This window comes from Neopsephotus bourkii, unplaced genomic scaffold (genome assembly GCF_033783945.1).
Source record: "Neopsephotus bourkii isolate Nb327-2 ecotype Australia unplaced genomic scaffold, CSIRO-AGI_Nbou_v1 NB_998, whole genome shotgun sequence".
NCBI lineage: Eukaryota > Metazoa > Chordata > Aves > Psittaciformes > Psittacidae > Neopsephotus > Neopsephotus bourkii.
In genome coordinates, this window is record NW_026901490.1 from 529146 (window position 1) to 551110 (window position 21965).

Here is a 21965-nt window from a genome sequence, read left to right on the forward strand (position 1 = left end):
GGCTTTAACCTCACTAACAGTCAGGAGGACCCACCACCTTCCTTTACTGTCATTTATTTTAATTCCGGGTGTTATACGTGGCATCTCTTAGTTTTTGTACCATTAAGGGGTTAGGTCCATTGTCTTAACTACTTGAGTTTGATGTAATTTCTGGGTAAAGAAATCAATCTACAGTTCAATTTGAGAGAAAAATTGTGGTCTTGCAGTTTATCTACTACTTCCTCATGCTCCCCACCCCCCCATCTTATTCTAGTGATTAAAAAAAAAAAAAAACACAAACCAAACCCAAAAAGACAAAATCCCAGAATCAACCCCGAAACAAAAAAAACCACCCATGAACAGCCTCCCCCATAAAAAAACCAAACCAAAACCAAAGACAAAAAAACCCCACAACCAAAAAGAAAACGCTTACAACAACTAGTTTTAAAAGCCTTGGCAGTGTCAGACAGGTCTACAATTCCAATGTCTCTATCTGGGAACTTTATGGAAAATATACCAATAAAACCTGAGATGATCTCTCAGTGAGAGATTACCCATCTTGAACATTAAAATGCTGGCTAACTGATTCCAGTGGAATTCATATGAGGCCTTAAATACTTGTATGGTCTTGGAAGCATATTTTCTTTCAGTGCTAGAAGATCAGGTACAGGCAAAGCAGAAAACTTAAAATGTTTTCTGCAAACTGATGAAAAAGATCTGTGGTGAAACATCAGTTATGAGAAACAGAATCGCACTCTGGTAATAAAAGAACTTCATTTCCTTCTGAGACATAGCACAGAAGAAAAAAATAATATTAATTGTGTATACAGCTTTCATCTAGCAAACTATGAGTTCATATGAAATTTTAGTTCAGAGATTCCTACTGCATTGGTGAAAGAAGCTGAAAAGAAAAAAGTGTAGTTTATATTCCCAGTTGCCCTGGGTTCAGCAGTAGCAGTCATTTTTTTCCTTCTTAGCAGCTGGTGCAGTGCTGTGTTTTTGACTTTCAGTCTGGGAACAGCGCTGATAACAGCAATGTTTTTAGTTGCTGCTCAGTAATGTTTAGTCTGACCAAGGACTTTCTGAATCTCATGCTCTTCCAGGGAGAAGGGGAAGCGGAGATGAAGCAGAGACAGGACACCTGACCCAAACTAGCCAAAATGCATTCCATACCACAGCACGTCATGCCCAGGGTGTAAACTGAGAGTTACCTGGAAGGGCTAGTTCACTGCTCAGTCGGGCTGGGTATCAGTCAGTGGGTGATATTGTATTCTCTTCCTTTGTTATTTCCCTTATCATTATTATTATTGGTGGTAGCAGTAGTGGTTTGTGTTATACCTTAGTTACTGGACTGCTCTTATCTCAACCCGTGGGAGTTACATTCTTTCGATTTTCCTCCCCATCCCTCTGGGAGCAGGGGGATAAAGGGGGGAGGGAGTGAGAGAGGACCGTGTGGCTGATTTACAACTCAGCTTAAACCACGACACCAGTTCTGTCACAGACTTTTTGCTTAGCCTTCAGCTTTTTTCCTTCTGTTAGTCATGCTGTTTTTTAAAATGGAGCCAGAAGCACTCCTTATCCAAGGAGAAAAGGATGAATATTTGTAAGACATGAAAAGCGTATCTGGGATGCCCTCTACAGAAACAGATCAAATATAGGTAGGACTGAATTTTTACACTAGTTACAGTGGTCTTGCAATGATGCCAATATCCTGATTTTAATGGAGTTATTTATGTCAAGAGGTTTATTTATACAAACTTTTGCAGACAGCTCTTATGTGTTACATCTTTATATCAGGCAACAAGAAATGGCTGCATAAGGATTTATCATGCAAAGTGCACATTTCGCTTTCTCAGTCATTATCACCTTGCTGAAGTTTTGTTTCTGCAGCCAGAAATTCATTGTCCTGGAAAACCCAGAAATATAACTTGCAAAGCTAGTATATAATAATCTGACAACCAAGGAGTTATAAGGAGGAACTAAGACATGTTGCATAACCAAGCAGAGTCACTGGCAAACCATAGGGAAAGAGATAATCAAGTTATTTCTTAATTCCTTACATATAGACCATTATCAAGCCAATGGGAAAAGTGTGTCTGTCAGTCCCTTATATAACTCCCCTGGCTCCTGGAGCAAGAGTCCCTCTGTCCCAGCTGCTGCTTATCTAGAAGCATCCAGGAGCTCCATACCCTCCCTCTGTGAAATTCCCCTGGGTGGATCCCCTTCCTGCAAAACTCCACACACATTTTCCAGTTTAGCCTCCATGTTTCACAATGACATCTGTTCTGGGGACACAGCCATTTGCACCAACAGGAGTGTGTAGAGAAGTAACAAACTGCTTTCCCCTCCCAGAAATCTCACAGATGCTGCCATCTGGTGATATCCAGGTGTGGTGATTCACCCTCATTTTACATTGCATTCAACCAAGAGTCTCTATTTCTGGCACCTATGACCTAAGGGAGATTTTCAAAGAACTAGGTGTGACTGATAGACTCATTAACCATGCTGATGCATCTGCTGAGAGCTGAATGCCTTGAAAATGGTCATTTATGGGTCCGATGTAACTGCTGGTCTGAAACTTGCCTTGCGACAGGGCGACTGGAGCTGGTTCATGGGAGTGGTGAGCAGGGACAGGATCGACTTTCTACACTCTGCCTGACATATCGAGTGCTGCTTCATGCCCTGGAAGAAAGCAGAAGAATCACTGAAGAAGCTCTTCTGTTCCCAGCAGTTCCTTCCTGAGAACAGTAGACTGGACTGAAACAATCATGATATCTATGTAGGCAGGCCCAGACTTGAGAAAAATATCTTGTCTTTGTTAGAGACAAGCAACAGCATATTTACTGCCCCTGAACCTTGGTCATTTTACATAATACTGCAATAAACTTTCTGGGTACTTGCACACATCATGAAAAAAAAAACCAAAACCCTCTTTGCAGAAATCTGTTCTGAACAACTCTGCCACTATCTTGTAAGAGATAGTAGTTACATAGCAATAACTATGGTGGGTAGATTAATATGTGTAGATAAATTGCAGATTTACTCCATATGAAATCACCAACATTCAATGGAAATAATGAGTCATTGCTAATTAGGCTGAGTGCTGTGCATCTCATCCTTAAATACCCTTTTAAATAGGAAAACTGTGCCTGTTTCTCTCCCCTTAGAGCCCCAGGCACTGGCATCATTCTGCTGTATGCTGGGAAGATAGACTTTTAATGTTTGATGTCCAGAAAAAAATTGCTTACTCAGTCTTTGCTTTGCAAATAAATCTCATTTGCTCTGTTTAATATTTACCAATGCATATTAACTTAATATTACCCAGCAAAAAAGAAGAATAAGCAAGAAGCACTGTGGAAGAGAGGCCCAGCACTGTAAGTAACATATTATACTTTCTTAGAAGCCTGAATTCGTGTTGCCTGTAATCTCTGCTGTTTATTGCACAATACTTAATTCTGAGATTAATGTATCTTGTGCAGTAATTGGAAATTATTTTAGCTTCTGGAAGCATGTTCTAAATGTTGGAAACAGGATTCAGTCAGTGATCCAGTTTCTAGATTTCATGCCAGGATGACTGGGAGATGAGGTCCAAAATGAGAACTCAACAGTAAATATCAAGGTGAAGAAAAAAAACATTGTCTCTGCTCCAAGAGGAGTAAATTTAGTTGTGATCTCAGTGCACTGACTACTCCAGTGCTGATACAGGGCGAACGGAGTAGCATCCCTGTACCTCCAGTGTGCTTAAACACCAACAGGCTACATTCAACCAAGTGGCCTAAAAGAGAAATTAGTCTCTCTCAGAAGCAGATTTGAGGAATTATGAAAAGAGTACTTATCAGACCAAAATGAATTACCTCCATTTAGAATGCTTTCTTTTTTTCAGTGTCTGTGTTTTCATCCAGCATTTTAAAAATGATGAGCACAGCTCCTGTATTCAGCACTTCCACAGCTTACATCTCCAGTATTTTATACTGGGAAGCTAGAAAAGAGGGAAACGAGAATTAATAACTCCCCATGAAAATTTGATGTAAGACCTAAACCTGGCATTAGACACACAGCTTGAGGCAGATCCTGGGAAGGAATCCCACGCTCCAGTATACAGCTGCTATGAAAAACATTCAGATCATCTCTGTTTTACTGCAGCCCAAACTGCCTACTTCATGTTTTAGAGTATTTGTCATTTGAGATAATTTAGGTGAGGCAACCTAGGGATAATGCTCTTCTCCAGTATGGTTCTTCACTTGAAAAGGGCAGAAGACAGACTGGGATTACATAAAATATGCTTACGTCAGTTAAAGGAAGAGGAAAGGTCTTTGAATAGTACATACACAGCAAGACAGATTACACTAGAGCTTTTCTTAAGCTCTTGAGTTTTGGGCTTTGCAACCTTATGGATATTTTATGTGCAGTAGAAGGAGTCAATAAACCTTGATTTATCCTCAGTTTGCTAAAACATTTAAAGTAATGTTTTGAAATAATATGCTTCTTGATTTCAGAGCTGCTACGCAAGACACAGAAAGATATATGTAGTTTAAGAGGTATTTAGATGCATTTTATTCTCAGCTGTAACTGACATTATATCTGTATCACTGCAGTGCTTGAAAACCCAAGTAATAACAAGGCCATGAACACCTTGTCTGGGGTTCAGCTGTCGCAGTCACTTTTTCTCCTTCCTAATAGCTGGTACAGTGCTGTGTTTCCACTTTAGTCTGAGAACAACACTGATAACACAACACTGTTTTAGTTGTTGCTAAGTAATGCTTACTCTGAGAGAGCAAAGAGTCCTGGTGAGCAGACAGCTGCATGGTTCTGGGTTACTATCTGGGCTTAAACCACGACACTACCAGAAGCTGGTCCTTCTGACAAAGTGCTTACTAAATACATGGGAGCCAATAGGTGAACTCAGCCATGCACCCCAAGGCTCTCAGGAGTGCAGTGAGGCCACACTGGTCAAAGGCAAGAACTATTTCAGTCATAATGCCTCATGAAAGCCTGAACATCAATTCTTCACTGGTAGTGCCACATTAATGTCTTCCTTCTGTTGCTTGTTGGTCAAATATTGAAAGAACTGACTATAAATACTTTTCAGGAGGTGGAGTAGAAGAGTAACCCTAAAGACTGACATTTGAAAATCAGTATCTAGAATACAGAAATAATTTTTATGCAGCAAAGATAAAGATAAAATTCTCTAAAGTTTCTCTATTATTTCTTAACAGACCTGTTCAGAAGGAAGATGAAGTCAGCATTGTATTTGTGTTTGTTGCTTCTTGCACTTCAAGTCCAGGGTCAATATGCCTTCAAACCTCAGTTATGAACAGCAGAAACAAAAAATACCCTGTTCCCCAGACCGTTCCCAGGCTGAAGGTGAGAACTTGGCTCACATGAAAATAGCCCCCAGCAATGCTGACTTTCCATTTAGGTTTTACAAGCAGGCCAGAGAGGAGGCAGGGAACGAGAACATTTTCTTCTCTCCTTTGAGCATCTCCACATCCTTCGCAATGCTATCCTTGGAGGCCAAATCAAACACACCGACTCAGCTGCACAAAGGCCTCGCCTTCAACTTGACAGAGATGGAGGAGCCAGAGATCCATGAGGGATTTCAACATGTCCTCCAGCTGCTGAACGACCCTCACTGAGAAGTCCAGTTGAACATGGGCAATGTCTTGTTTACAAGAAACCAACTGAAATTGCTCTGAAAATTTTTAGATAATGTCACATATTTTTATTATTCTGAAGCTATTTCTAGTAATCTCCATTATTGTCTGGAGGCTATAAAGGAAATCAGTAAGTACATAGAAACTTTTGTTTTCCCATGGGAAAATGGTTGATTTACTCAAGTCTTGAGGGTTGATTTACTCAGACACTGTTATGGTTCTTGTTAACTACATTTTCTTTAAAGGTGAGTGGCAAACATGGGTAGCAGTTATACACATAATCTCTGGATGTCGTATCCAGATCTAAAAAACATAGCTTTTTACACACTGTGAGCCTATGCTATATGTGTTTCTACTTATAAATGACATAAAGAAATATTTGAAAGCCAGGTATGAAGGCTCATTTTCTATATAATTAGAAACAAAAAAAAAAAAGAATAATAATTGAAAAAAATAATCAATATCATATCAGTATCAAATCATTAATATCATACCAATTTTAAGCCAGGTTCAGAGCTGAAAACAATCAGAGAGGGAGGATGAGCTTGACAATTTATGACCATTTGTTGATAGGCACAATTGTTCAGCTGTGCAGGACATGAGCAAACAAAGATGACACTTACATAAAACGAATAAGGTTGGAGCTTGTACAGTGGGAGTCTGTGGAAGATTTACCATTGCCTTAGCAGGAAAAGGCTCAGGTCTTTTCCATGGCAACCCTCAGCCTGTATTTCTCTTGTGTAGTTTTTATTAGAGCATTGAAATGACATAAAGCTGCTTTCTATGGCAAAGGAACAAGCATCCTTAAACAAGATGGGCTTTTTGCCTTTACATTTCAAATAAAATATTTTAAGCATCAACTAATGTGATGTGCTTTTATTAGTCCCCTTTTCAGTTTATTCAAGTCTATATTCATTCTTTTGTCAGAAGGCCACTGGGAAAAACCTTTCAACTGTTTGTACACCAGAAATGATGACTTCTCTTTGGATGCCAAGAATTCCGTTAAGGCCAAAAGGATGCATCAGAAAAAAAAGAGGTTTTAATATCCACAGGGATCAGAATTTGTCTTGCTGGATAGTAGAAATCCCATACAAAGGAAGTGCTACTTCATTGTTCATTCTGCCTGATGAAGGCACAATGCAGCAAGTGGAGGATGCTCTGTTAAAAGAAACGGTGTATAACTGGATGCAATCACTTGAAAACAGGTAATCTTTTAACTGCTGCTTTTTTTAAATATTGAACAGGCCATAACTACTCATCCAGGCAAGGTAAAGCTTAGGATGCCGCAATGAGTCGCTAAAGAGATTGTTCTAAGGAACAAGCACTGCATGGTTTCTTTGACTCAAACAAGGTATTGGATGATTTTGCACCTAGAGGTAACACTCTCCTTGGCTTCTCCAGTCACAGCAGTGGAAGTGCTACCAGCTGTGCTGATCCCCCACCTCATACACAGGTACATTACCCTTGGGAGCCTGTCTCGAGTAGGAAGAATCCAGTTAAAAATAATATAAATTTCTTTCTCTCTAGTCTGAACAATACACTCCAGCTAGTCACTTTCATTTACCAGCACTCTCTCCCTGCACTACTGATCAGACTGCAGCTGGTGGGACAGGTACCTCAGTTTCTGCTTCTGTCACATAGGGTTTATCACTGTCTTAGAAAGCCAAGCCTTAACTCCCTATGTATTTGGAATAGGTATATAGCTGTAACAGCTGTTGAAGGGACAGCACTGAAGTATCTTGTAATAATAAATTCACATTTTTTGTTCATTTTTGAAAAGAAAAAATCTACCTGGACCTTCTAAAATTCTCCATCTCCAGCACCTATGATGTCAAGAGCCTATTTGAGAAAATGGGTGTGACAGAGTTGTTCAGTGACCAAACTGATCTCTCTGGAGTAGCAGAAAAAACTCTTCTGAAAATTTCCAGAGTAAGTATGCAAACAGATGGCAATCAAGAGATTTATCTGCCTTGCTTACACGCAGGTTTTATCTCCATAAATAGGCTAATCCTACATCTGGAGTGTAGTCATGGCTTACTGACGTTAATAAAGGAAGGAAAAGGTTAGGCACTAAATGGCTTTTACTCCTACAGTTAATTAATATTAAATTGTTTACTGTACAGCAATCCTGCAAATTCACTTGAAAGTCCCTGAAGAAGAAAACAGATCTGGAAAGCAAAACAGAGTAATTTCACAAAAAGATGGTGTAAAATAATTAATGCTTGACAAGGGTCGTAGTTATGCCATAAGTGTGGGAATAGTCATTCTTATCCTATGCATACACCATTAATTACTGCACTATTACTGCCAAGTTGGATGGGGCTTTGTGCAATCTTGTCTAGTGGAAGGTGTCCCAGACTGTGGCAGGGGATTACAACTAGAGGATCTTTAAGGTCCCTTCCAACACAAACCAGTCTATGATTATTAAAACACCTTGGAATTTATATGGACAACAGACTTGTGGGTCAGGGATAGCCCCATTTCATAAACAAGATATTGAGACACAGATAAGTAGTGATTTCCATAGTGTCCCTGGGAATATGTGCCTTGTGCCATGGGGGAATTGAGTCTTCCCTTCTATTCCACACTTGTGAAATCACTTCTGGAGTACTGCAAATCCAGCTTGGGGTTCCCCAATACAAGGGAGATGGTGACATACTAAATTACAGTGAATGCAGTGGAGGGTGAGCCGGGTGGCTGTGTGGCTGGAGCATGGGATATATGAGGACAAGCTGAGTGACTTAAGTTGTTCAGCCAGGAGAAGGGAGGTGAAGGAGGGTTCTTAGTGCTGGCTACAGATATGTATTAGGAGGGCAGGAGTGCCTCACTCTAGAATATCATCAGATATATGTAAAAAATCCCATGAGGGTGATGAAAAACTAGGACGGGTTACTTAGAAAGGCTTTGAATTTCCATCCTTAGAAATACTCAGACCTTGACTGGATGAGAGTTGTTGCAGTGTAGGGTGGTTGGTTTCATTGGATGACCTCTAGAGGTCTTTCCAACATATATTATTCAATGTTTTTGTGATTCCTCATGCTGAATAATACCTGATTTCATCTCTAAATGTTCGGATTACAGATATAGACCAACTAAATAAAGATAGAAGGACCACATAAGAGGAAATTTCGAAGATATTATTCACAATGAAGGAAAACCATAAAGGGTAGACTAAAGACAATGAAATAAGACCATGTGAAATCAGAAATATGTATCTGTTATACCTATCATAGAAAGCCCTATAAAGTCAAATCATGTAAGTGGGCTCTGTTACAGAAAGACGCTTGTAAATCTTGTCCCTGTTGTGGTTTTGTATATGCAGAAATTGATGCAATACAAAAACTTTTTTCTTCTGTGTTAGATACTAAGGACAAAATCTTAGTCTGACAAATGACAGAACAATAAATATTATCTATGCTGCTCAGTATCTACAAGCATCCAAAACTACCTTCTCAAAGTGTTAAAGCAAGCAAGTTTGTCTCCAGATACTTCTCAGTCTTCTCTACCTAGATTTTAATCTTTGCTTCTCTTGCAGGCAGCTCACAAGGCCATGGTTCATGTTAGTGAGAACAGCACAGAGGCTGCTGCAGCAACCTTGATAGAAGTGGTACCATTTTCTGCAGAGTTTTCTCCTCCTCCTCGCATCAGATTCAACAGTCCCTTCCTGATGATGATTATTGACAAAATCACCATGGCATCTTTTTCATGGGGAAAATTGTGAACCCAGCTAAAGAAGACTAGGCCAGAGCACTTGTAGCCCCCAGTGCAGAGAAGAGACCTTGTGCACACCCCAGACACTTTGCAAAAGGGACTAGCATTGATCCAGAAGTAACATATAAATAAATGTTATACAAAGTTATTCTTCACTTACAAACAGTTAGGAAAAAGCATGAGTGAACCATATTTATAAAATGACCCAGGCCAAATAGGCAGCTATAGGATCTTCAACAGACAAACATTTCCTTACCTCACTCATCTCTGGTACCACCATCCCTTGCACACAGATAAGCCTTCCTCCTCCTAGCTGAGAAACTCCCTATGTCTTCCATTTTCTGCATATCAAGTCCTCAGTTCAGAAAACACAAACCTATCCCCTTCAGCTGAGAAACCGTCTTTTCACTTCCTCTCATTCCACTGTGAATCTCAGAAGTGTCTTTTATTTTTGAAGTCCTTGCAGGGCTCAGTGGCTAAGAAAGGAAACAGAAACGCAGACCTTTACACACCCTTTTCACACACCTATAACACACCTAAAGGTTTGCTTATTGCAAAATATTTTCTCTATAGTCATGCCTTTGTGCCCAGTTTCTAAAGAAAGAAAAACAGCAATGCCTGGAAAACGCTCTATGGAAAATCTTAGTCAGCTATACCTGTCAAACTCATTTTCCTTCTTAGGAAAATAAAATCAATTGTTTCAGCAGTGCTTGAAGGGGCAAACCTCAGCTGCTGGAGCCAAGCCAATGATTTCAGCTCTACACAGAGCTGCCAAACTGCAAGTCTGCTCATCCACAACTGTTAATACAGCATGCACAGTCATTGCTCCCCTGCTTTGGGAATGGCAAGGTTTAGGTGAGCAGTTAACTGTGCTATTTGGGATATGTTAGAAGAAAGGCAAGAATGAGAGTAAATAGGAAACTCTTCACATTACATCATTTATTCCCTCCCCCTCTGCCCACTTCTGGAAAATGAAAATCAGGAACAACCCCAGTCTTTTTGATTAGCAGTAAATATTAGATATTTGAAAAATAAACCATTGCAAAAATGATTATTTTCTTATCAGAACCATGGGATTTTATTATGGGGAAAAGTGTAAGTCCATTTGGTGCCCTACGGGTTAAAAGCAGTTATTTGAGGGTGAAAAAATTACTTCAGCTAAGATGATATTTGCAAGTTATGCTTTTGTATCTTCCCTACAACTGTAAATAAAAACCACTCAAAATGGTTTTAAAAGGCATGCCAGTGATTTCTCAAATAGGCAGTTAAGTTCAAAGACTTTTCTGAAGATTTATATGGGGTTTGGAAAGGACCTTAAAATGTTGGAAATGAGCACAAGTGTTGAGCTGATTTGCTCAGGAATTTTAGCTCCATGGTGAAATTAGACGAGTATAGCAGGAACATGATTTAACAGAAAAAGTGAAAACCACAGATGTTCAGAAAGCCTGCCGTAAAACTAAGGCAACAGAGTGGCCCAGACATAGATACCCTAAATTAGCTCTGTCTGAAACTGAAACTCTACCAATCAGAAAACGTTATCAACTTGGGCCAAGACAACACCAGCAAAGTGCAAAGCCTTGGCATTTTTGAGAGCAACATGGAAAGAAGAGGGTGGGAGAGTAAAATCTCTCTGAAGAGGACAAAAAACCCTTGGCCACACTTTGACATCCTGATGCTCCTCACACTTAAGACATACTGACCCAAGGAAGACTAAATTTGGAGCCAGCACATGGACTGGACTGCCAGTGTGCAGTGCCCATGTTATCAAGGGTCAACTAGCCTCAACTTCATCCTCCACCTGCACAGTACCTGCAGGCAGTTAGCTAGAAAACGTCATCCTCGATGACTTCCCTTGTTAACAAAAACAGCAGCATCTCCCCCTACCACGAGGAATACTGACATGCAGGATCTGTAAACACAATGAGGAGCAAAACTGGACTGCATTAACTCTACAATGTGTTACCTCCATTTCGCATAGATTTCAACAGACAGGTCTCTCTGTGCCTTCTTTAATCACCTCTCTCTGACGCTTTTGGTATCAAGGTCCTGTCTGGGAAAACAGGCATTACTGAATTGCTCAGAGACAGCAATGCTCTTGCTGGAGTAGCAGGAAGCGTGACCTGGCACTGCCTACCGTCATCCCTAAGTGAGGGTGATTAACTGAGCAGTGGTTATGTTTTGCATTTCCAAACAGTATGATCTGGTATCCAGCAAAATTAAGGTTAATGAGCAGCAGTAGGGAATGTTGTAGGCAACAAACTAGCATATTTGAAAAATAACACATTGAATTTCAAAGTTACTGTGAACTCTCTTGATTCCTCTGAAGTGAATCAATTGAAATAATAACCATAAATAGCCACCAAATTAGAAAGTGTCAGAAATAAACCCAAACATGATTTGCCCTTGGCTAACATAAAATTGTATATTAGAAATGTACTACAACATCCTGTTACATTGGAATCTTTTCCTAATTTAGGTTTTTTTTAAGTCCCCCTTTTCTGTAGGGTTACTGTAACTCTCAGTTTCCTAAGGTATCACATTTACAACTGCTTTGTGAGGTCAGAAATGCATCTGGGAATCTCAGGTCCATGTGGGCTAGAGGAATTCCCTAAGACTGTGGAGAACTCTTACACACTCAACTTCCTTGCTTAGAGAACCAGGCACTGGGAGCCCTGTTGAGTTATTTCTAACAACACCTGGAGCTCTTTGCTGGTTGAGGAAGAATTCCTTATGAGCCCTTGGGAAAACTGCTCGGTTAGACAATAGCTTTTATATGCACAGTTAAGTGGATTTTCTTCCAGATATTTTTCTTTAAAGATACAACAATGCAGGCAGTGCTTGGGCAGCTTGGAACAATGGGGCACCATCAAGTTTTCAGTCTTTTGAAACTGTAACTACCACTAGCTCAGATAATGTTTTCCGTGAAATTCCTTAGTCCTCATTGGTATAACTGTGATTCTTTAGGAAAGTATAACACATTTACATCAAAACTGTGCATGCCTACATGTTGTGTGGAAGTCAGTGGGAGCCATAGATACATATCGACTGCTGGTACTGCAGGTGAGATTGATTTTAGCATTTAAATACCCACATATTCTGCCTAATTCAGGAATACAGCCATTCTTTCCAAACCTCTGCAGGGTCTGTGGCATTCACTGCATGAACAATGCCTTTACACTGCTCTGTGTTCAAATCTCATTCAAGAACAATGTGCCCCAACCTCAGCTCTATCTACTGTGTTCTGTGAGGGACAGTCTGCAACCCTGCACATTCACCTTAAAACCTAAAACTAATCAATAGCTGAAGTGTTGTAGCTGTTCAGAAAGTGGTCAGCTGACCATGAAGTAGTTCACATGGGAGACACAGGCCCCTCCCCAAAATAGCAGATGGCATTAGACCGAGCTCAACATGCTAGTTCCCCAAATGTCCCTTCTTCCCCACCTACAGCCCTGTTGTGGCCCACATGTGCACATGGGTGGAAATGGGAGAAAGCAGCATCAGGATTTATTCTCCCTGGCAGGATCACTTTTGAACAATTTGATCTCCTATCTTGCAGGCTGCTTGGTGTAAGGATTTTTGTTAGTCCCTAAGGGTTGTAGGTGGGGGGTGAGTTGACCTTTTGTAAATTTGAAATTAGCTGGATTACGTCAACCATTCCAAATCAAAAAAAGGTATCATTAATAAAAACTTTGAATGCCTGTCACTTTCCCATGTAGATCCCTATTTCTTGCATTCCCTGTGCTAATACAGAAGGAAAGTAAATTAGATACAAGTTAAACATGATCCAGCTTAGCCACTGAACTCCATGTTCTAAGGGTTCAGGGGAAGAACTCTCAGTTGCACCATAGAAATAGAGGGTTTATTCATTTCTCTACACTTCTAAAAATGAGACAGTTTGATCTGGAACTGATCTGAAACACATGCAAGGACCTTAGTGAAACATCTTCCAAAAACAGTTTAGAAAACTAGCTTTCCTAAAACTTCAAATTTAAAGAAATTCTGTTCCTATTCATTTCTCATATTTGCCTTTCACCAGGAATAGATAATAAAACTTTCAGAGCACCAAGTCATTATGAATACTGCGTGGTGAATCCAGCCATATGATTCCAGGGTAGATATGCCATTGCAGAAATAAGATTTCCATGGAAAAAAAAAACAAACAAACAAAAATACCCAGGAAAAAAACTATCCCTAAACAGTGATTCATTGGTTATTTCCTAATTATTTATCTTTTGCTTCTTTTAGTTTCATTCTCCACTGTTTCTCTAAAGCCTCATGAACAAAGAATTTAATTATAAAGTGAATGATCGTGTTTGGTTTTGCCTGATGGCAAAAGATCAGTTAGAATCCAAATGAGGACCAAACTGAGTAAAAATTACAGTGGGTTTCATGAGCACTGGGTGGCTGGCTGCCTGGGTGGCAAAATCCCATAGACAGGGTAAATCTCCTTTCATTTATTTTACAGAAATGAAAATGAAAGAGGAAAAGAAGGCCCATTAGAATGAAATGCTATATAAACAGAGAAAAAAAAAATTGGAGTAAAAATTTGTATCAGTTGCTATGTTTACATACACTTGAGGCCAGAAGAGGGCAGAAACCTATGCCTTGGCAATACAAATGTAGTCTAGCCTCTTCCTTTTCATACAATACTAAGGGGGCAATGCTTTCTCACTGTTCTTGGAAAAAGTCCTTTTGCCTTTAAAAGTCTACTCTGTAAGGCAGGGTGAGGCTTTCACTGCTGTGAAGATGACCTTTGAATTAAAATTTTAAAGAAACAGACTCCACATAACACTTCTACTGCAGTAATAACTACCTGCACTTGGACCAGAGCCTCTCACTCAGAGGTGATCACATTTGCCTATTCATGATACCTGCGCATTGGTGTGCTAACTGGTCAAAACATGCATGGAAGATCCAAGTAGCTGATCTGCAAATATTAAGGAACAGAGAGAGCCCTCACTGGCATCACATGCTAGAACAAACACATGGACATTCCAGCTGGAATTCAAGGCAAAAAGGTTGACTTTGTGGTGTCCTCAATACTTGTAATTGGCACTAGGAAGATGCATCTAGCAACTATTCCTTACATCTTAAGCTTCTGGTAGGGGAGAGTCAGGGTGCGCAAATAGCACCTACAGGATAAAGAGGCTTTTGTAGCAGAGGCAGCCGTGTGACCGCAAGGCAGTGCTCCTCAGGGAAACGAACTCTTCTCTTAGAACCAGGAATGAAAAGGAAATTAGATTTTCCCCAACAGATTCTAGTGCAGGTTTTCAGGGTTTCTGGGTAAATCCTGAAGACCAAAAACCTAGGAAGCTACAAAGGGGTTTGAAGGACAGTTCATATCTTTATTCCAAAAGCTTATTAATAATTTCAGATAGCACTTGCTTCAGAGTCAATGAAGGACATCCGTGCCCCGTGTTGATGAGCTGTAACTCTGAACAACAACCCACTAAAAGCACCTTCTTTCAGTTCTGAAACCTTTGTGTACCACCACCCATGATTTAAGAGAAAAATAAAAAACAACAAAAGAACCCCATATGCTGTACTCAGCCTTTGACTACACTTTTGACTATCTGTCTGTGCTACTAAAATTGGATTTGCCCATTTACTTTCAGTGGAAAAAAACTGCCAGCCACTGCCCAATATTTCCCTCATCTTCCTTCCTGCTGCTGCATGGACTGACAGGTACAGCAGTAAGGGGAATAGGGACTTTCTGATCACACTCCTTTTGATGCAGCCCAATGTACAGTTGGCTTTTTGGGCTGCAAGTGCACATTGCCAGGTGATATTGAGCCTCACATCAACCAACACACCCAAGTCCTTCTCCTCAGGGCTGCTCTCAATCCATCCTTCACCCAGCCTGTGCTTGTGTTTGGGATAGTCCCAACCGAGGTGTAGAACCTTGTATTTGGTCTTTTTGAACTTCATGAGGCTCACACTGGCCCAGCTCTCAATCCTGTCAAGGTCCCAACTTACACACCCAGCTTTTGGGAGATGGTGGCGTGGAGGTGACTGGAGATGGCAAGCTGAAAGGCACATCTGGAAGTCATTACCAGTGGTCCTGCTGGGTTCACTTTTTGAAAGATCTGGTGCTCAGATCTTCTTAGTTGCTTCTAAATCTGGCCATTTGTTGAAGACATTTATTCCTGCTCTAGCTGGTTATTTCCAGTGCATGGGGAAGCGTCAGAGCAACAGAGCTCTTTGGGTTCTTCATATTCCCTCAGCTGTGGAACAGTGTTATTAACCCAAACCATACCACAAATATTAAATAGACCAGAGACGGATATTCATTCCTGAGAAACAGCAAATAATGTAGATATTACTTGTGTTCCTTTTTTCACAAATGCTGAGGGAAGTCTGCTCTACTCAGAGGGAGGTCAGCTGCATGGTGAAGAGGAAAGCCTCTGACAGGGTGAAATACTCCTGTCAAAACCTGTCTTCATCCAAACATGTTGTGTCAGGTTGCCAAGAGCAGCTCCTGAACCTTTTGCTGAATCTACTGAATAGTTTCTCCCCAAATATTTTTCAGATGAAAAATTAAAGCATTTAGAGTTTCTGAACCTGAAAAGTATTTAACAAAAATATTCTTTTAAATTTTGCCTGACTCTTATAATACCTCCCCTAGCTCAGTAATGCACAACTTTTCAGCTGAGGTCAGACAAGGCATGCTGATGACTTGGAGAAGCTTTCAGCTCATTTACTGAGAAAATGAAAAGTGGTTTCCTGAGGATGTTTTTCATTCAAAGTGCAAATTTGAAACTGAATGATAGCACTGCATGGTGTTTCATTAACTCAGGGGCAGAGCTGGGGATGAGGCTGGTGGGGATTAGTGAAGGGTGTGGAGGACTATGAACAGGCATCAACCTGCCTGCAAAGGGAAAGGCTCTCTTGCCACGCACACTCACTTCAGCAGCAGCTCTTGGTAACTGAAACTCCTGAGTGCCATGAAAGCAGAAGAAACAGATTACATACAAGATGTATGGAAAATACCGGTAATCAATGAAATATTATTAAAAGTGTTGCCTCTTAAGAAACACATCTGAGTTTTGCGTTTTTCCTGTTTTCTTCTGGTGTGTTTGAGAACAATATTGATGGGTGTGAGACAGCAGCTTATCCAAAGTCTGAGATGAAATCAATCACCTCAGCCGGGGGAGGCACTGCATCTTTTGAACTCAAGTAGTATAAGCAGAGGAGAGTTATTTAGCAATGTGAAATGTGCAGTTATTTGCTCAATACATTGAATTCACATTTGCAAAATCAGTACAGGAAGAATGCTGTGGCCCTGGCCAGGATCAAGAATGGTAATTTTCAGTAAATTAGAACTGGATGGAAACCACCAAGAAACCACAGATAGCCTACAGGATGATGAACTGCAATGTGGAATCTGCAGGTGTCTAAAGCACATAATTTATAGCCTCTTTTGTCCTCAGACTTGAAACATAACACTTTGTTAAAGATCCCAATTCCTCCCTAGTAATGAACAGCTGTGAGTATTTCTGCAGTTGGTGAGTTGTGAGCAACAGAGAGCGGGAAGAACCAGTGAGACTGTAGTTCATGCCATGCTGCCTTGCCTTTGTAGTAAAAGCGTGTTGAACCCCTGGGAACTTCTTAGCATTTATCATGATCAGTACAGATAGCAGCATGGATGTCTATTGGTGATGTCATTTAGCCATCCTACACTGTTTTCTACTTCTGCCTATGCATAAAGCAAACCGCAAATGGCAGGGACTGAGTTACAGACTGATATTGTTCAGAGCGTCTCAGTGGATGGACACCTGCAGTGACTCTTAAGACTGCATCTTCAGTACTGCATTCAGCTCTGAGGCCCTCAACCTCTCTATATGAAGACAAGCTTAGAGAGCTGGTCTTGTTCAGCCTGGAGAAGAGAAGCCTCTGGGGAGACCTTAGAGCAGCCTTCCAGTATCCAAAGGTGACCTACAAGAAATCTGGAGAGGGACTTATTACAAGGCATGTAGAGATAGGATAAGGGGGAATAGCTTTAAGCTGAAAGAGGGTAGATTTCATTTTAAAACAATTTAGTGCAAACAATGTGTTGTGAAGACATAATTATACTGTTTTAAAATTATTGAAAAATTCACTGAAGAGCTATTGAAGAACACATGAGCATTTCACTGCCAGGGACTTGCAAAATAAAACCCAGCAGGGGATTATGACTAGGGACTTCCCAAAGGAATTCATAGCTCACAGTCACCATGGAGATTTTAGAGCTGTATTGCACATATCTGATAGAATTAGAGTTATGTTGTTATATACCACACGTGTAGCTGAATACAGTATTTAAAATGTACCACAAATAACTACAAATGTTGCAGACAGTACTTCTGGTCAGAAGGAAGAATGTAGAACAAATGCAAAGGTAATGGCAAAATATTATTTAATTATGATAAAGAAGATGATTGTAAATTGTACCTGACCCTGCAGAAAGCATGCCACAATGGAGAAGCATTCAAACTTGTGTAATCCTCCCAAATACAAACATGAAATCTGTAAATGCAGTCCAAATGCCAATAAAAATACCAGGAGACAAGTGAAAAAGTTTTGGGTTGAAGCAATCTTATCAGCAAAATCAATATGATTACATCAAAATATGTATTTTTAATGGCTACAGGTATAAGCTGGCAGAGATTTCACTCAGGAAAATCAAACCTTCTGCATCCATGTTATCAAGTGCAGTGTATCCTTTGAGCTGTGGTAACCAGATGAGCTCTTGCACTGCTCACACTGCTGCGAGGGCACAGCAGCTTCCCTGGGCCCTTCCTGAGAATCAGTTATCTCCAGGTATCAGAAAGCACCACACACTAGCCAAAACATAGACACAGAGTCAGAGCTCCCCAGTAAGCCATGAACAGTTCACACTGAAATGAAGACTTTTGCTTGGCCTGTGCAAAAAAACCCTTAATTTCCTATTCTAGCGAAGATTAAATGGCTTTTTCAGTACACACTACTAACACAAAATACACATTTCCCGACTCTTCTTTCAGTTTTCATTCTGGAGAGAAAATGTGTAAAGCTGACACTTTTGGAGGTTAAGACAAAAATCTAAACACTAAAAACGTAAGCTTTCCTATCTTCAATTGCCAGAAGGCAACTGGAGAAAAACTTTGGTGAACTCCATAAGGAGGTGGATGATCCTGCAAATCACCAAACAAGTGTATTATCTGCTGGGGGACAATGTATTATGAACACCCTGGTTGAGAGTGAGCAGCTGCTGGGCCTTCCTTGGTTATCTTCCCCGGAAAATGCCAGCGAGGTTTTCCACCCCACCTGATAAAGCACAAATGAATAAACAAGGCACAAGATAACCTGTCAGAAGAAATTCTGAGCCATGAGGAAAAACTATTTCACAAGCAGCCCTTCAGCTACTCTGTCTGTGGATATATTAAATGAGGATAAAGCACTGATTTATGCACCACAGTTTACTTTTCCATTGACTGGAGGACTAAGCAGTAAACAAAACAATCAGAAATGTCAGATGCCTTTAAGTCAGGAATAACAGGCTATGTAGACACTAGTTTAGCATTGATTCATTGATTACAGTAGATCAGTAAATCATATTCACCTCAACAACAGAAGGTGGCTATTAAGGTGTATTACCACAGTGGTTACTCTGTTGCTAATTAAAAGCTTTCAGTTGGAGGGGTTAGCACTGCCAGCATCCATCATAATGAGTTCTACATAAACAGACACTACTTCGTCTTTAAGCTTGTGTGTAACTCCTACTCAAGCACTAGTTTGGCGAAGTGGTGAGAAAAAGTCTGTATGTGGGAGTCACCATTACATGCATTTTCCTCCATTTACAGCTTTCCCCAGCTCCCCACCTCAGTTATGGATGGCTCATAGCCCCTCTCAGCTCCTCAGGTCAATTCCAGCCCCTGCAAAGGGGCACACATGACTCTGTGCTTCTAAGTGAAAACAAGCCAACCTTACACAGAAAAACACCAAAAAGAAACCCCACCCAAAACTAAAAAGTACATTTTCAGATCACTGGAAAAAAATAAAAAGGGAGGGGGGGGGGCAGTTAAGAGAAAAAAAAAGTTAGGGAATTATAAGCCACTCAGCCCAACTCCAGTTCTTGGAAAAATGAAATATGGAAATATTAGTAAAGCATCTAGAAAATAACAAGATAATGAATAACAAAAACAAAACAAAAAAAAAAAAATCAGACAAACCTAATCCCCTCCAATGGCAGAGTAACATACCTGTCATTAGGAAATAGTTGACCTAAAGTACAGCTTAGCTAAGCAATAGCTAAGCTTTTTTTTAGGTTTAGTAAGGTGTCACTGTCTTAGATGATATTCTTACACAAGGTACAGAAATATTCTCTAGAAGACTGATGCAAGGTATGAAACTCTTTTCAGAGGTTTTAGTGATACAGCATTAAGGAGAAATTGGGCTTTCTCAGGGGCTTGCTCTGGGTGTAGGCTGATTCAGTATTTTCATTATCACCGGTATAAAGACAGCAGGTATGACAGGAGGGGGAGGCAAAGTGCATCCCGGGGGCAGAATGCAGCAGCAACATACAGGAACAGGGAGGCTCCACTTTTGCCTCTGGAGAAACGTACTGTCAAATCAGTGCCAGCAGAGCAGGACTCCAGCTCTCTGGCCAAACAGCTTAGCACTGCCAACTTTATCCTGGCATTTCCTAACTGCAGGAGGAGTTTGCAGTTAATATGTCCCTCCGAGATACCTGGCATGTGAATGCCCATCCAAAAGTCACAGATTTTATCACATGCAATATCTCACAATACCTATTTCTGAAGTGTCTAAGTACCTAATAATCACTACAGATGGTGGATGAGACAATGAATGAGATTCCGGGGGAAGAGAAAATAATGCAAATGCTGGAGCAATCAGCAATCACAGGTGATGGTAGACTTAAGACTTAACAGGGCTTAAAATCAAGCTAAAAAAGGTAGTTTTCAGTCTGCTAGGTACTTCAGTTAGTGATCAGTCTCCAATTTCCTAGCCATTTCAGAGACATCTAAATGCATCTTGGCAGGGGTGATGTGCTTTTTAAGGAGGGATTCAAAAGAAGAAAGTGTTCCCATGGGGCATGTGCAGAAGTTGGCACCCCCTGGGCAGCTTCCAGGGTTTGAATCTCTTATGGATCGTCTGTCTCACAGCACAGGGCAAGAGGTTTGCAGACATTTTAAACCTGCAGAAACCTAAGGATTTTTTTTGGTGAAAGAACCAACCATTATATAAATAAAGATGTAACACTATGTTCAGACCACATAATTTTAGAGCATAAAAGCAACAGCTTCACTTAATCTTCCTCTTCCCGATGGCTCTTCAGAGGGAACAATCGCAAATAGATACAAAGAGAACTGAAATTTTCCCAGATAAAAGGTAGAGAACTGTCAAAATTTGTTTTCAGACCCACTCACATGTATTGTTTATTCATAGCATAAGAAAGCAGAACATCAGTCTACTCAGATAACAAAAAAAGTAAATGTCCAAAACAAAAATAGCATGGATTTGCACATTTTCCAGACTTTTTTCTTCTGTGCTAAAGGCTTTTGTCAATAATCAGAGACAGTTCTCACTGCAATCACACAGGTTCACCTTTGGTGATGCTTAATCTTGTCCTGAGGCTAGACAGCAAAGAATCAAACCTATCGAGACACCTGCAGTCATGCTTTTTGCATCTTTAAGGAAGCAAATGAAGTTAAACGCAACTGCTTGAATGCTCCACTAAGGACATATCTGAAACTTCTTAATAGAGATACTCGAAGCAAAATGACAGCATCTTTAGCAGCAACTTACATCTAATTTTGAAATCTCCCGTTTGAGTTTGCCTGTTCCAAGGTTTACCGTTTTCCTTTTCTGCTCCCACACAGGTTTTTAAAAGCATGTCATTATCAGGCATAATTGCAGGCAGGTTAGAGAAATCAAGGCAGCTATGTGGATCCCTGCTGAGATCACAACTGGTGCTGTAAACTTTCAAAGTCTCCGGGGCGAAAAGCACAGTCCTGGGCTGTGCTACGCTGCAAGCTTGAGCCCACGAGGCATCCTGAAGGGGTGCATGCCGCCTGCCATGGCTCTGGCGTGCCGGGAGCTCAGCAGATGGTCTAACAGATTTGTTTGTTCCCAGCATTCACACTGTGCTGTGCCCTGGCAGAGCCTGTGTCTGGGCAGCTGGGAAGGAGGCTGTCTGCTTGCCTCCTGCCGGCTCCACTGGGGCATGCCAGGGGACAAGCGAAATGACACCTCAGGGAGGCTGTTTCAGGCACAAGCCTCTGGAGTCATGCGGTAAGAAGCAGAGAGAGGTTTCGCTGCTGGGTGAGGTGCAAACCTGTAGTGCGAGTGGAGACAGAGACTCCTGAGAGCATAGTTTCACAGTCTTTTTTATTAGAAAAGGAGAATCATTTCGGTTGGAAGGCACCTCTAGAGGTCATCCAATCCTACCACCTGCTGGCAACATCACCAGCCCAGGATCTAGCTCAGGTTGCTCATGGACATGCCCAGCCAGGTTTTGTACGGCTTCAAGGACAACAATTTCACAGCCTCATATGGTGACCTGCCCTTGTGTTTCACCTCCCAGTGAATGTTACTTTTATTATATATCATTTGCTTTTACCTTGCTGCCGCTCATGTCCC

General features: G+C 40.8%; 1 pseudogene; it reads left to right on the top strand.

Annotated features, from left to right (window-relative positions):
- The first annotated feature begins 4829 nt into the window (after positions 1–4829).
- LOC133215707 (alpha-1-antitrypsin-like) lies at positions 4830–9492 on the top strand (annotated as a pseudogene).
- Positions 9493–21965: the final 12473 nt, after the last annotated feature.